This window comes from Urocitellus parryii, chromosome 6 (assembly GCF_045843805.1).
Source record: "Urocitellus parryii isolate mUroPar1 chromosome 6, mUroPar1.hap1, whole genome shotgun sequence".
Taxonomy (NCBI): Eukaryota; Metazoa; Chordata; class Mammalia; order Rodentia; family Sciuridae; genus Urocitellus; species Urocitellus parryii.
The window spans coordinates 179,658,896-179,674,835 of record NC_135536.1 but is presented as its reverse complement, the minus strand read 5'-3'; positions in this window follow the sequence as shown (position 1 = coordinate 179,674,835).

Genomic DNA, 15,940 nt, shown 5'->3' with positions numbered 1-15,940 from the left:
AGAACCCGGGCTTCGCAGGGGGCGGCGTTCTTCCCGTGGACAAGCGGCTCGGCAGGGTTGGGATCCAAACCCGGTGCCACCCAGCACCGGCCTGAGTCGCGCAGCCCGTGGGGGTCGAGGGGGTCGAGGGACCCGGGCAGACACTCCGCGCCCCGCCCCAGCTCCCCGCCCTCGCAGGGCTGCAGCTCGGGGCTGAGTGGGCGCGATCCCCCAGGGCAGCGCGCGGTGGGTCCCCAGAAGCCCCCTGCGCCCTGTCTCTCCCTCCGACTCTGATTTTATGAAAGTCTAATGAACCTGCTGAGCCCAGCACGAGAGACCTCGGGAGGGGAGCTTTTCTTTTTCTTCTTCCCGTGGTTCTACCTGGGTTTCCCTCCCAGCTCCGCCCACCTGGAGGCCCCGGGCTTGTGCGCCAGGCGCTCGCCTGCCCTGTCTCCAAGGCTTACAGCAACTGAGGGGTAGGGGGACAGTTCCCCCTATCGGAGACAGGAAACGAAGGCACGCAGTGATTAAGTCCCTGTCATGGTCACTCTGATTTTCAGGGAGCCAAGACTCCCACCCCCTACCTTGGGGCCATCGCCAGGGGCACTTGTCACCCTGGGTCCTCATCCCAGTTCTACCTTCCTGCAAACAACCTGGGCCTGCATTTGTACAAGGACAATCGCCCCAAGGAGCAACCAGAGCAGAAAGATCGTGACTTGTCATAAAATAGGTTTTTGGAAAATAATCTCGCACTTTTGAGCCTCTCCAGTTCTTAACTGTCCAAAGTCCCTGAGTGCCACCCCCCATCCCCAGGGCCCAGCAGATATCCAATCGGTGAAGGTGTCAGTCAGGAAAAGAGCATTAAGATGAAATCCCAGGATGATGACTTCCGTGGCTATAACATTAGGGTCTTAAACCCAGCCGGCATGCTTCCCAACAAGCCACCTCCCCTGGCTTCCCCATTGCCCATGCCCAGTGAAACCTATCAAGTCCCTCAGTGACCCTCCTTTCCAGTCCCCTTTCTCAGCGTTGCCCTGGCCATGGAGATGCCTCACTGCTTCAGATCTGACCCTCTATCCTGTCTCAGTCTTCAACCCAGGCAACAGAATCCAGCTCACATCAGCTTCTATAATGAGCACATTTATTATCTCAGAGAAGTCTGTCTCCAGGGAGGGGAGGTCTGAGACTCTCTTGACACAGCACCTAACTGACTCCACCTGTTCATCTCTCCATCTCTGCTCTGCCACCCAGGGGCTCACATTGGCCCTCTCGTTGGCTTCTTTCTTGGTTACAAGATGGCTGCAGCGGTACTACCACACCTAAACGGCTTCTTCCTAAGTCTCCTCCACCTCTTCCTTTTTGGTTCTTTTCAAAACTTACTATAAACTATTTAAAACATCTAGATAAGAATAAAATACCTACATTTGTAAAATCTTAACATTATGCCATATTCGACTCATTCTTTTTTGATCCTATAAGTTTATTAGTGTATTATAGTTATATATAATAGTTGGGTTCATTTTGACAAAATCATATATGTATGCAGTTTCATTTACTCCATTTCAGTCCCCTCCTTTCCCTTCCCTCCTCCTTCCCCCTATTCTCCTTCCTCTGCTCTACTGGGCTTCTTTTCACTGATTTAACTAACTAATTTAATTTTTTTATTAGCTTTGGTACTGGGGATTGAACCCAGAGGGCTTCTCCACTGAGTTTCACCCCTAGCTCTTACTTACTGACTGATTTGAGACAGGGTCTCACTAAGTTGCTTAAGGCCTAGCTCAGTTGCGGAGCCTTAGCCTTGAACTTGCAATCCTCCTGCCTCAGCCTCCCAAGTCCCTGGGATTACAGTGGTGTGCCACTGTCCAGCCTCTTTATTTATTTTTGATTGGTGACTTATAGATATACATACAGGTAGAATTCACTGTGGCATATTTATATATGCACTTAGCATGATTTTGTCAAATTCATTCCACATTTTAGTCCTATAGATTTTATCACCTGTATAGATATATGTAACTGGGACCACAGTCAGGATATTAAATAGTCCCATCATCCCCTCAAACTCTCTCCTGCCATCCCAGCTCAACTAAGAGTCGGTTGTCTCAGCAGGAACTCATGGATGGGGCGGTCAACAGCTGACTGGTCCAGGGGCTGTTTCTGTCCACTCCCCTGCTCTCTGTCCTTATTCTGTTGACTTTTGCTAAAATTGGGGTGAGAGTCGGGTAGGCCTGGGTTCTTGGCCCCAGTCATGTTTTCTGCTCCCTGGGTGAGTCTGGTCCAGTTCCTTGCCCCTTCTGGTCCAGTGCCCATTTCAAGATGGGGAAACTGCCCATGGGTGGGCTTGTTCCTACAGTAAAGTGAGATAACAGGTGTGAACCAATTTGCACTGACAGGTGCGCAGTTGATCATCAGGGTTCAACCTTGGTCAGGAGCTGGGGCGGGAGCGAGGCCCGGGTCTCCAGGAAGCACTCCAAGGCACTGCAGTGAGCTCCCGTCCTCAGGCCTCTGGGGTTGGGCTAATCAGTGCAGAGACAGAGGGAATCCATGGCTTGTGTTGCCTGGTGAACCCTCCACTTGGTGATGGAGGAGAAGCAGCCATCTCCTGTCTTCAGCAGACCCTGGCAGCATAGCAGAGCAGCTAAGGATGTGGTGGTGGGACTTACCATCCTGGGCTCAAGCCTCACTTCTGCCTCCTGCTTGCTGGGTGCCTTTGAGCTTGAGGCTGACCCTTGCTGAACTTGTCCCTATGTTCCGTGCTTAGATGAGGTCTGCTTCCACAGACCTGCACGCTCAGCTTTTCTGTGAGGCCATCCCTGTGGCCTGTGGAGGCCTCAGGCCTCTCCCTCTGCCTGGGCCCCTTGACTCTCCAGCCCTTTCCCTCCACCACCCCCTTGGGACCCAGTCCTCTCTACCTGCCTTCCAGGGCATGTCGTGGGCACTTCTGTGACCCAGGGGGGTTGAGGAGGCAGGGGCAGGAGGGACGGGTGGTTCCTTAGGGTGAAGTAGGGAGAGGAACAGGCCTCACAGGGATCTGGACTCATCATGGGTGAAGAGGTGTCTCCAGAGAAGTGTCTGAGGAGTTCCTGGGGAGAAGGGAGAGCTTGGCTCAGGAGCTGCTGGGTTCCCAATGTATGTGACAAAGAGAATTCTAGTGTGCTCCTGGCAGAGCCACGGAGAGGGGTTTCCTTAGGAAAGCAGATACACATTGAAGGGGGGACGTGGCCATTGGAGAGTAGGAGATGCTTCTTGGGGTTCCTGACTCTTCTTTTAAAGGAAACCTGGTGAGGGGTGGGTATAGGATGGACGTAGGATACCAGTCTGGTGGTCCCAAGACAGGTTGTGGGGTCTGGCCAATCTCAGGATCCTCAGGCTGAAGTGGTCTCCATGATCTGATTAGTAGATGGTGCTGCAAAGTCCCCTCGTTATGAACTTCTCAACATGTTGTATCTCTCTTTACTTAATCTAGTTATGGGGGATGTTAATTAACAGCACAGAGGTAGATGTACACATTTCCCAGACCTGGAAAGGGAGCCTGGCTTAGGGAGTGACAGGGCTGGAAATGTATGTAGAACTTCTCCATTAAAATGGTATTTCCTAATCCCTTATCTCACCCTGCACAAAATCCAACTCAAAATGGATCAAAGACCTAGGAATTAGACCAGAAGCTAGGCAACTCCTAGAAGAAAGCATAGGGTCAACCTGCCAGGCAGCGACTTCTTCAGTGAGATGCCCAAAGCTCAGGAAAAAGTGCCAAGAGTTAATAAATGGGATGGCATTCTGCATAGCAAAGGAAACAATTAGAAATGTGAAGAGAGAACCCACAGAATGGGAGAAAATCTTTGCTAGCTGTAAATAAAGAACTCAAAAAAAAAAAACAAAAAACACCACAAAATCAAATAACCCAATTATTAAGTGGGCAAACAAATTAAAGAGTCTTCTCAAAAGAAGGAATGCAAAGGGCCAGCAAATACACAAAAAAGTGGGAAAAAATGTTCCACATCATTAGCGATTAGGGAAATGAAAGTCAAAACTATACAGAGATTTCATTTTATACCAGTCATAATGGCAGTCATCAAGAATACAAATAATAATAAATGCTGGAGAGAAGGTGGAGAAAAAGGATTCGTTTTATACCGTTGGTGGGTCTGCAAATTAGTACAACCATTATGGAAATCAGTATGGAGGCTCCTCAAAGACTAGGCATGGAACCACCCTACGACTCAGCTCTACCACTTCTCTGTATTTATCCTGAAGCATTGAAATCATCTTACTACAGTGACATGCACGCCCATGTTTATAGCAGCACAATTCACAGTAGCCAAGCTGTGGAACCAGCCTAGGTGTCCATCGATGGATGAATGGATAAAGACAATGTGGTCTATGTATACAGTGTTTTTTTTTTCAACTACGAATAAAAATGAAATTATGGTATTTGCGGGAAAATGGATGGAACTAAAGACCATTATGTTAAGCGAAATAAGTCAAACTCAGGAGGTCAAGGGTCATATGTTCTTTCTCATATGTGGGAGCTGGAGAGGAAAAAGGAAAAGAAAGGTGGAGATGGATTTCCTAAAAATCAAAGGGAGATCAGCAGAGGAAAGGGACCAGCAGAAGGCAGGAGGGGAGGGAGGGAGGAGATGCTGGGAAGTGATTTTGGCCAATTTATGTTGTTCTGCTGTGTGCATGTACGAACATGTAGCAACAAACCCCCTCAGTATGTGCAACTATAATGCATCAGTAAAAAAATGTGGGGGAAAAATCTCATTTCCTCTTCTTTCCCTTAGGTCTCTTTCTACCTGCTTCTTATTTCTTCAGTCCCCAATAGGCACACAGCACCTACCTAAAACACCACCAGACATTGTACTCTGGAGATAAACTCTTGAGAAGGGACTCTCCTACCTGGTCATGCAAAGAGTCTCCTCCCCGGATTCTGCTCTCCCGAAAGGGCCCTTAGGTCCCCTGGTCCAGGAGGACACCAGCCTCCAGGTGGGGAAGGTGGGAACAGGTGATCCTCGTCATTGTCTCTGCATTATCATCCTTGTCATGGCTTCATACTGGAGTGGTTCAAAAGAACATCCACAGAGGACAGATGAAAGAGGGGTCAGAACTCAGGGCGCAGATTCCAGACCGTGAGTGTTAGAGGCTCTTGGTTTCCAGGGAGAGGCCAGGCAAGGCCCCGGAGTGGCCATCTCTGTGCCTTGTTGGTGGGGAGGCAGGGGTCTTCTGCTGCTTCTCCAGACACCCAGGAGCTTGCCTGTGTCGGGTGCTGGCTCACCCTGCAGCCTGGCCTCCTGCACACCAGGGAGGAAGAAGAAGGGAGAAAGCAATAGGTGGGTAGTTGCCAAGTGTCCCTGGCCTCGGACACCAGAGCGAGTACACGAGCCACACTGGGAAGGAGGCCTGTGCCCACAGAGCCTCCAGAGCCCAGGACTTGACCCACTGTGAGCTCCTGCTGGTGCTGCCCTGTGCAGTCTGAGCCCAGGCTGGGGACCCAGGCAGGCTGGACTGATGTGAGGGCCAGCGAGGGAAGAGCCTGGGGCTGATCCCTGGTCTCACCTCCATGTGGCTGTCTGTACTTGGCCCATTCTCGGCTCCTCTCTGGGCTCCAGGTCCTCATCCATAAATGAGGGGCAGCCACCATCTTGGAAGGGTTTAATCCGTACCAGGAACCAAGCCCAGCCCTCGGCTGACATTCTTTTTATTTTGTTTATTTACTTTTTTAATACTTTTATTTTGTTTATTTTATTTTATTATTTTTTTAGTTGTTGGTGGACCTGTATTTTATTTATTATTATGTGGTGCTGAGAATCGAACCCAGGGCCTCACACAGGCCAGGCGAGTGTGCTACCACGGAGCTCCAGCCCCAGCCCTGACATTCTTTTTAAATCCTCACCCTGAAAATAGATATCCTGGGCCCCAATAGTACAAAAAATGTCTACATAGACTTCACTCAGGTGGTTCGATGACTGATATTTTATTACACTGTCTCATCGTCACACATACACGTGTATGAACCCGTATGTGTATAGATGTAGGCATTCAAGCATTTTTTCCAGGATTACCGAGGATCAGCCAGCCTGGCCTCTCTGCTGCTCCAGTGCTGGTGGAGTCTAGCCACAGACATCTGCCTCGGACTTCTCTCTGCAGCCCCACATGAGCACCCAGCACCGTTCCTCCCCTTACTGTGGCAAGGGACAAGTGCTTCCTGAATAGGCCACCCATCTGCTCTCCTACTGCAACCAAAGTAGAGTCACACGGGAGGAGTGTACCAAAATGCACATTCTCAGCCAGGTGTGGTGGCGCACGCCTGTCATCCCAGATGCTTGGGAGGCTGAGGCAGGAGAATCGGGAGTTCAAAGCCAGCCTCAGCAAAAGCAAGGCACTAAGCAACTCAGAGAGACCCTGTCTCTAAATAAAATAAATAAATAAAATACAAAATAGGGCTGGGATGTGGCTCAGTGGCCAAGTGCCCCTGAGTTCAATTACCAGTCCCTCTTCACCAGGCACATTTTCAGATCTAAGCCCCAAACCCCAGTTTTCGGATGAAGAAGGTGGAGAAGAGGGCTGGGGGTTCTCCCAGGTGGAGCCAATTTAGAGGAATAACCTTGAGCCCAGGAGCCTTGTCACCATCCCTCTGAATGTGAAGTCCCTAGGAAGAGCCACTCCCTTAGTGTCCCTATCTGTGAGGTTGGGATGATTGTGCCAGCTTCAGTGGATTCACTGAGGGGTCAGTGTGACCGGGCTGGCACTGAACACATGCTGATGCGACCTGGCTCTCTTCTCCCTTCCTGCCCAGGAACTCCGGCTCTCCCCACACAGTGTACACGGGGGATGGGGGTGGGTGGGAACCTGCCTGGTGGCTCAGGTGACTGAGCTTGGTCAGGTCTCCGCATTCTCAGCTTCTGTATTTATGAATTCAACCAACTTCAGGTCAAAAATATTTGGAAACAAAATTTCAGAAAGTTCCAAAAAGCAGAACTTGAAATTGCCCCACATGGAGCACCATGCTGAACCCACCCAAAGATGGATCCGGATTCCCTGCTGCAGCCCCTCCCATTTTGCATACCGCCCCCCCCCACACACACACACAGCCTCTTTCAACCCTCACTGTCCAAATATTGTCACCCCCATGTCTAGGTAGGCAGGTGACGATGGCTTCCTCTCTACTGAACATAGTATTTTTTTCTCCCCACTGTTTCCCAAACAATACTGTTTACAACTATTTACATGGAGTTACATTTTTTCGGTATTACAAGTAATCTAGAGACTAAAGTATGCAGGAGGATGCACATAGATTATAAGCAAACACCGTTCCATGTTATATGAGAGAAATGAGCACCTGAAGATTTTGGCATCTGTGAGGGGTCCTGGGACTAATCCCGCTGGAGGATCCTGAGGAACAATGCCATGTTCATGCTGGGAAGCTTCCAGGTCAGGAAGCTGGCAAACTCTACCCCCTCCACCACCCAGAAAGATCCTCCTACCCAGGAGAAAGGAAGGAGAACTCAGGAACGCTCCCCCTGTCTACACTGCTGGTCCTCATTCCCAGAAACTTGTGGCTCAAAGGTCTGTCACCATCCAATGGCCAGAGTCCTGGGGAAGGGACTGACTAAGCCAAACAGATGCTTAATGGAAAATCCCATTGAGCTGGCTGCTGGGCAGGGCCTGGAGGAAGAGTGTAAGCAGATGTGACTTTCTGGAAAATTCTGTTTGACTGCTGTGTGCAAGACGGATGGTTGAGGATCCGGAGACTTCCAGAGGCCATGGACCTCTGCAGCCAGCAGGAGCTGCCTCTGAGCTAGGACCTCCCCTGGGTGGCCTAGGACATGCACCGGAGAAGGGCAGGGTCAGTGGAGGGAACCCTCAATCAAAGGCACCGCAGCTGGACATCCCAGGTGGCTGCAGTGAGATTGTGAGCCAGGAGGAGGCAGGGACTGGTTCATAGGGACATGTTTTGGCCTTGGTCCTGGAGGTCAGTAATGCCCCTGAGTTTTTTAAGTGTGAAGTTCTTCCCAGAGAAGACTTAGATTTTCAAAGCACTGATTGAAAAATAGTCGCAGTAAATTTTATGATTTTTTTTTTTTTAAAGTACCCAGCTTCTAGATTTTTGACACGAGGAGCCCAGGAACATGTCTCATGGCATTTGATAGAGTTTGGCTAGAGGGACCCAGGAGGAGAATGTCCAAAACCTGCCCTGCCAGTTCCCTACTGCTGCTCCCCACTCTACCTGGGGACTGAACCCACAGAAAACCAAGGGCTGATGTGGCTGGCAGCTGGGCCAGGGGCGTGGCTGGGGCCGGGGCCTCTGCAGCCCAGCCAGGGAACCTGCCTGGACAGATCTGGGGGCCAGCCCGCCTAAGATACCAGAAGGAGAAATGAGCTTTCTGCAGTTTGGGGGAGCAGCAGCTGGCTGGCTCCCCACTGGTGGCTCCTACAGAAGTAGCTGCACCTGTGCGGATGACAGGCCGTGCCCACAGGCAAGGCCAGCTGCAGCTCCCTTGGCCTGGCCCCGGGGCAGTTTCCCTTCTCAGCCTGAGGAAGCACAGGATACACAAAAGCAGTTAATCCGAAGTTGATTTTAATTTTAAAGCATTTCACCTCTGCTCCCCCCACCCCTCCCCCCAAGAAACCCCAGCAAGGGCGGACCTGGGTGGAGGGAGAGAGGGAAAGAGAGAGCAAGCTGGGCTCAGGTGACTGGGCGGGTGGCACACAGAGAAGAACAGGGAGGAAGGGCACCTTTCACCTCCTGCCTACCAGAGAACAGGACCCAACCAAGGTCCTGGGAGCCAGCCAATCAGAGCAGCGGTTTCAAGTTCCTAGGGGCCAGAGGGGCGGAGTGTGCTGGGCTGTAGCCAATCCTGTGGGCACGTGGATGTTGTTCAGATTCAGAGCCTCTACCCACCCCATCCATGGGGTTTAGAGCCCAGAGGCCACGATTGCTCTGGTGGACAACTGGAGCTATAAAAGGATTTCAGGTAAAGGTGTCTCATCATAAGATGTGCTTGTATGATTATTAGAACATTTATTGAGCACTTACTGCAAAGCACAGTGCTAAGTGTGCATCTCAACTAATTTTAATAAGGTTCACCCTACCTTTTAGGGAGAGGAGAATTTCCTGTGATTCCATAAATTAAATGATAGCTTTTTGATAAATTTCCTTTCTGCTCAAATCAGCCACAGTGGCTTTCGGTTGCTTGCAGTTAGGAAGCCTGTTTGCTACTATGTCCGCACATCTCTGTGTGGTGTACAGGAGCATGCATATGTGGCTTGATTAATTGAGGCGACCACAGTAAAGAGAACCACAAATAACAGCATCCCAGGGTCTTTTTCCAGGTGCCTAATTAATAGTCTGAAGGTGGAAGTGTCCTTCCTGAAGGAAAAGAGCAGAACAGTAGGATTCCAAGCAGAATATCCCCACCAAGGAAGAGGCCAACACTTGCATGTTTCAGATGAAGACACTGAGGGTCAGGGTGGTCATGGAGGCCTGGTAGGTACTGAGGGATGGAGCTGAGGACAAGTCAAAACCCTGGTCTTCTCCTGCTACACCCACCGCCCATCTCATGGGACTCAGAGGTACCTGACTGGGTGGGAGAGAGGCAGGAGAGGACATCAGAAGGGCTAGAGAGCACTGTGCCCATGAGGTCACTGTGACTTTCAAGAGGAGACCCTAGTTGGGCTGGTGAATGCCACCCTGGCCCCCACCCCATGTCCACATCATCCAGGCCTCATCAGGGATCAGCCCACAACAGGCTCTTGTGGTCCACCAAGAGCCCGTGGTGTACCTTGTCCTGTGCTGCGCATGTCCCCAGTTGTGAACTGCTGTGGGGCTCTGTGTCCAGAAGATGCTGTCAATCCAACACGACCTGCAAAACGAGACCAGCGTCTCTGAGCTCCTGCTGGGCTGATGCCCTCCACTGGGAGTGGCACCCTTCTGTTGAGCCCAGCCTCTCTTGAGCCTGCCCGCTGGAGAGGGTCTGGCTTTGCCACTCAGCTCCTTCCTCCCTGCCGCCCTGAGGAGGGAGCTGCAGAGTTTCCTTGGGTTCTAAGAAAACAGAAGGAGGCAGAGTCGGGGAGAGAAGAGAAAGACCAGGGACCTGGGGCCAGCTCGGATGGGGGTTGCTCTGTAATCTCCATGGGGACAACTGAAGGTTCTCAACTTGTCCCCCCCCCCCAATGTATTCTAGGACCCTAAACCACATGCTGGCTCATGGTAGATGCTCAATAAACACTACTTGCTGGGCACGGTGCCACAAACCTATAGTTTTCCCCACCACTGAGGTAGGAAGATTGCAAGTTTGAGGCCAGCCTGGATCACATAGCGACTATCTTTTTAAAAAACCACAAAGCAGGAATAACAACAATGACAACAGCAAAGCACCACCTGAGTGATTGAAAGGAGTGTGGAGAAGGGAGTCCCTCAGAGGGGCAGAAGTTGAGAGAAGTGGCCAATGAGAAGGAAACGTTAGGAAGCATTTCTAGAGACTGTGCCTGTTCCCTTCAGAGAGCTCAAAAGCACAAGTAAAGCCAGCCTCGGTGGCATGGCCTGCAATCCCAGCAACTTGGAAGGCGGAGGCAGGAGGGTCACAAGTTCAAAGCCAGCCTCAGTAACTTAGTGAGGCACTGTGTCAAAATAAAAAGGGCTGAGGATGTGGCTCAGCGGTGAAGCACCCCTGGGTTCAGTTCTCAGTACCAGAAAACAAGCAAACGAACGTAAAGTACTTAAGTCATTTTAAAATTATTCTGGGGGTGTCAGAACTGTAATCCTGTGACCACCACCTGCACTGAAATGGCACCAGAAGCCCCAAGCATTTATCAGCTGGTTTTTCTTTTTACTTTCCATGCTGGGGATCAAACCCAGGGCCTCATGCGTACAAGGCAAGTGCTCTACCGCTGAGCCACGACCTCACCTACCAGCTACAATCTTCACTACAATCCTCCCCGACAATTGCTGAGCAGGGAAACAAGGCCAGGCACTGCGCTCAGGTCCTTGCTCCTGTGCTCATGCCCATACAACACCTGGAACAGGTAGCCCCATCTTTATCCTCAACTTACAGAGGCTTAGAGAGGTTGAGCCACTGGCCCAGGGTCACCCCGTGATGTGATTACTTGGGATTCCTTCTGGTGGGTGCCCTCTGGACCTCACACTCCTTCACAAGAGCCTGGGCATTGGGAGGGCTGAGCAAGGGGAGCCGCAGTTGGGAGCTGGCCAGGCTGCCTAGGCATCTGAAAGGGACTCTGAGCCTGATCTTCTGCCCATCCCTCCAGACTTCCGCTTCATCTGCCCAGGGTGAGAAAAATGTTGACAGGATGGGGCCCAGGGTTCATCTGGGGGCTGATGTTTTCCCAGCTGTGGAGGGGCCACCTCCTCCCAGCCTCCCTGAGCCAGCCCGGACTCCAGCAGCTCCAGAGAGCCAGGATGGAGTGTGGTCATCACGGGAAAATGAGGAAACACAGGGAGCTAAAGAAAACAAAGATCAGTGGTGATCCCTTCACCCAGAAAGACTCCTTTCCACCAGCGTGTGCACGCATGAGTGTGTGCACACACATGTATGCCTGCCGTCTGGATGTACTACATGGATATTCATTTGACAATATTGTGAATGTTTTTCTGTACTATTAAATGTTCTACATTAGTTTCCCAAGCTTTCACATATGTTGATTTATGTTAACTTGCAGAGGTATTATTACCTGCAAACCCTTTCAGATTTGCATTCTTTACTGAGGTATAATTTGCATTCAAAAAAATTCACTCATTCTCTTTTGACAAACTCACATCGTAGTCACGTGATCCTCACCATTATCAAGATGTAGAACAATCCCTTCACCTGGAAAATGTTCCTTTGAGCCTCTTTAAGGTCAACTCTCCCACAAACCCAGTCCCTGCTAGTGTTTTTATTTTCCTACAAATTGGCCTTTTCCAGAATGGATATAAGTGGATCATGGGGTGTCCTGAGTTTGAGGTCTGGCCTCTCTCACTTAGCATAGTGCTTGGAAGTTTATCCACGGTGTGGCATCTTATCAATCTTGCTGCATTTTATTGCATGGATGGACCACTGATTTTTTTCTTCTTCTTTTTTGTACTGAGGATTGAACTCAGGTGCACTTAATCACTGAGCCACATCCCCCAACCCTCTATTTATTTTGAGACAGGGCCTTGCTAAGTTGCTGAGGCTGGCCTCGAACTTGCAATACTCCTCTCTCAGCCTCCCCAGGCACTGGAATAACAGGCATGCACCATTGCACCCAGCTCCACAGATTGTTTATCCATCCACGAGTTTTGGCTGCCTATGAGCAGAGCTGTAATAAACACTCACATTCTGGCTTTTGTGGGAACATAAGTTTTTATTTCTTTTGAGAAGAGACTTAGGAATGGGCTGTTGGACCCAACAGTACAATCCTAAGCATATGCAACATCATTTTTTTCTAAACACAGAAAAAGCAAATTGTGTTTTAGTCATGGTTGTCTGAGAGCATTATGAAAATTCAAAAACAGAGATAAACTGCTAACAGTTTAATATAAACCCTTCCTTTTTCGTACTGTGTCTGTGAACATCAAGAAGATTGTACCGTGTGTGGCTCTACGTTCTGCTTTTTTCTATATTTATTTCCATGTTACCACATAAAAACTTATCACCTTTTTTTTTTTTAGATTTCTGCATTATAATTACAGATTACAACATTCCAATGCATGGAGGCACAAAAATTTATTTAAACCATTCCTTCCTATTGAATATACAATTAGTTTGATTTCTGGTTTGGGGCTCTTATAAACAACAGCTTTGAGCAAGATCTTTTCTCATTAGATTTCTAGACAGGGGAATTAGTTGCATATCGCTTTATTTCACTGGACTTTTTCCTTACATTTTTTTCTTCTTGCCTACCTGCAAAGTCCATCCACCACACAATTTGCATTGCAAATTTAGGAGGTAAGCATGATCTTTCCAATCAGCCATGCCAGAATAGTTAACTATTCTTATGAAAGAGAATAGAAATGACTCCTGATGCCATACCACACATTAAAACTCCATTCCAGATGGATCAGAGATTTAAATGTTAGTGGTTTAAATTAATTTAAATTTTAATTTAAATTTTAAAATAAAATATAGGAGAACATCTTTATGGAATGGTCTTTTATAATAAAGCTTTTCTTAAATGATATGCAAAAGTTTAAAACAGAAACATGTGGTAAGATTGACTATGAACAAGTTGAGCATGTCTGTTCATCAAAAGATCCCCAGGAAGAGAAGGAAAACACAAGTTGCAATCTGCAATTGGGTATTTGCCACACATATAACTAACCAGAGGGCAGCATCTAACAAAGGAAGCAGAGAAGCACTCATCTTCATCGTCAGCCAAGGAAGAACAGGTGAAGACCAATGAGATATCATTCCGTGCCCTACCCATTGAGTATGCAAAAATTTAAAAGTCAGACAGCACCGAAGCAAGAGCCTGGAAGGAGCTGATGGACATGTTAAATCTGGAAAACAATTTTGTGTTTTTTGTCAATAAAGCTATGGATGCTACATTGTGGTTAGGGTGCACATATACACCTGCTTCCACTCCCAGGTGGCCCAAAAGAAGCTCCTGAAACTGAATATTAACCACCACACAGAAACACTCAGGAAGCTCTGTGCACCGGGAAGGAACTCAGTATCCATGAGCTGTAGAAAATAGATACATTGTAACATGCAGACAATGAACCAGACAGCAGTGAAAATGAATGAAGCTGTAAGCTTGTGTCAACGTGGACTGTCTCAAAAGCAGACTGTTGAGAGGAAAGGCAAATCACAGAGGAATATATTCAGCAAATTCCATCTACATAGAGCTTGAAAACAGACAAAGCAATGGAATATTTTGTTTGGGGATTTTTTTTGTGTGTGTGTGTGTGTGTGTGTGCAGGTTCGCGCATATACACATGCAAATACTCAAATTGCAGAGAACATTAAGGACATGGGAGGTAGAGGCTTAGGGAGAAGGGGTTAGTCAATTTTTAGAGACAGCAAAGGGCTTGTCTGGGAGTGTCACCAGACAAGTTCTGAGAAGTTCCCAGAGAGGGGGACCTTGACTCAGAATAAGTGGGGTTCTGGGATTTTTGATTGTTTGTTTTTGGTATTGGGGATTGAACCCAGAAGTGCTTTCCCACTGAGCCACATCTCAGCCCTTTCTATTTTATTTATTTTTGAGACAGGGACCAGAGGCTGGCCTCTAACTTGCCATCCTTCAGCCTTGGCCTCCCCAGTTGCTGGGATTACAGGCGTACAGCACCATGTCTGCCTACAAGTGGGATTCTTGACAGACATCTGAGAAATGAATTTAAGGACGCATCAGTTAGAGACATGGGAATTTAGGAAAGTTAGAAAAGCAGAGACACATTCAGGGGAGAATGAGGACCATCTTGGAAGTGAGGGATGCTTTGGGGGTTCTTATGTTCCTTTTTCAAAGAGAACTTGGTGAGGGGTGGGCAAGGGAGGCATGTGGGGGTGACATTGTCTGTTAATCAGAAGATAGTGTGTGGTGTCTGGTCATTTCCAAGATCCTTAGGCTGACATGATCTCTATTATTTGATCAATAGGTAACATTGGAAAGTCCCCTAGATTATTGGTTTCTTAAAATTCATATCTCTCTTTGCTTGATCTATTTATTACATGGACCAATTAATACGACAAAAGCTAATTTTCATAAGTGGATGCATTGATGGCAACACTAAGATTTATAGATTTCCCAGAGATTTAGGAGAGACAGCCTAGAAGGAGAATTTACTTGGGAATAGATGGGCCTGCAAAGACATGCAGAATTTCAGATTAAAGTCACATTTCCTGTTCTTTTTGTTTCCTATTTTTTTTTCTATCCTACCTCAATGGCCTGGCTTGCATTTTCTTTTTCTTTTTCTTTTTTTTAGTTGTAGGTGGTTACAATACCTTTATTTTATTTTTATGTGGTGCTGAGGATCGAACTCAGTGCCTCCCACATGTGAGGTGAGCCTTCTACCACTGAGCTACACCCCCAGCCCCCGGCTTGCATTTTCCAACTAAGCAGTCCCACGCCTATACCAGCCCCTTGACCTGCCTCTCATATTCCAAGCCAGTAGTTCTGCCCCGTGTCATGTCAGAGCCTGGCACTAGGCAACTAGAGAGCCACCCCTACAGCCTCGAACCTGCTGGAATTACTTAAAGTGGCCAGTCCTAGGAGGATGGCTCTGCCCTGTCTTGCCTTTCCCATGGAAACCCCAATCAAACCTCTGGGCTTGGCTCCTGCTTCTGCTTCCTGGCCTGACCTCATGCCTTCCCACGTGGCCCCATGTGGCAATGCCGTCCCCTTCTACTGGGAACCATAAGTAATAATTGCTTCTTTCAGTAGCATTAGCTTCTCCAGGTTGTTACCATCTACCTCCATAAACACTCCCAGATACAATGCTTGGGATCCTCCTAAAGGGAAGCGCAGGAAGCTTTGAGGTTGACAGTCACATCACACGACTAAACAGGTCAGGGTCACTCCAAGTGAATCTGGGGACTAAATAAAGACACAGACACAGAAAGTACCTTTTCTTTGGGTTCAGTGACCGCTCCCCAGCTGCAGCTCCCATAAGGGGGGCAAGACTGGCAAGAAAGGGAGCGAGGGGCCATGCTGACCCCTTTTATTGGGGAGAAACCATTCAGATGAGGCAAGGGGTCAGGTTTCAGGGGGTTGAGTCTAGCTTCCTGATGTCTGCTGTCAGCAGGGTGACTGACACCTAGGAAGGCCACGCCCATCTCACGTGCTGTGTGGGGATCTTAGGCAGAGCGAGGGAAAAGAACCATATGTCGCCGGCCCAAACATGGGTTCAGACTCCTGTGCACTTGGTGCTCATCGTTCACACACACAGCCCAGGGCTGACTTGCCACGTCTCCCCGATCTCATCGCTCAAGGCTAAGGGGCGCTCGGTTCCCATGTGGCAGCTCCCGACAGGTGATAGTAATGTTCA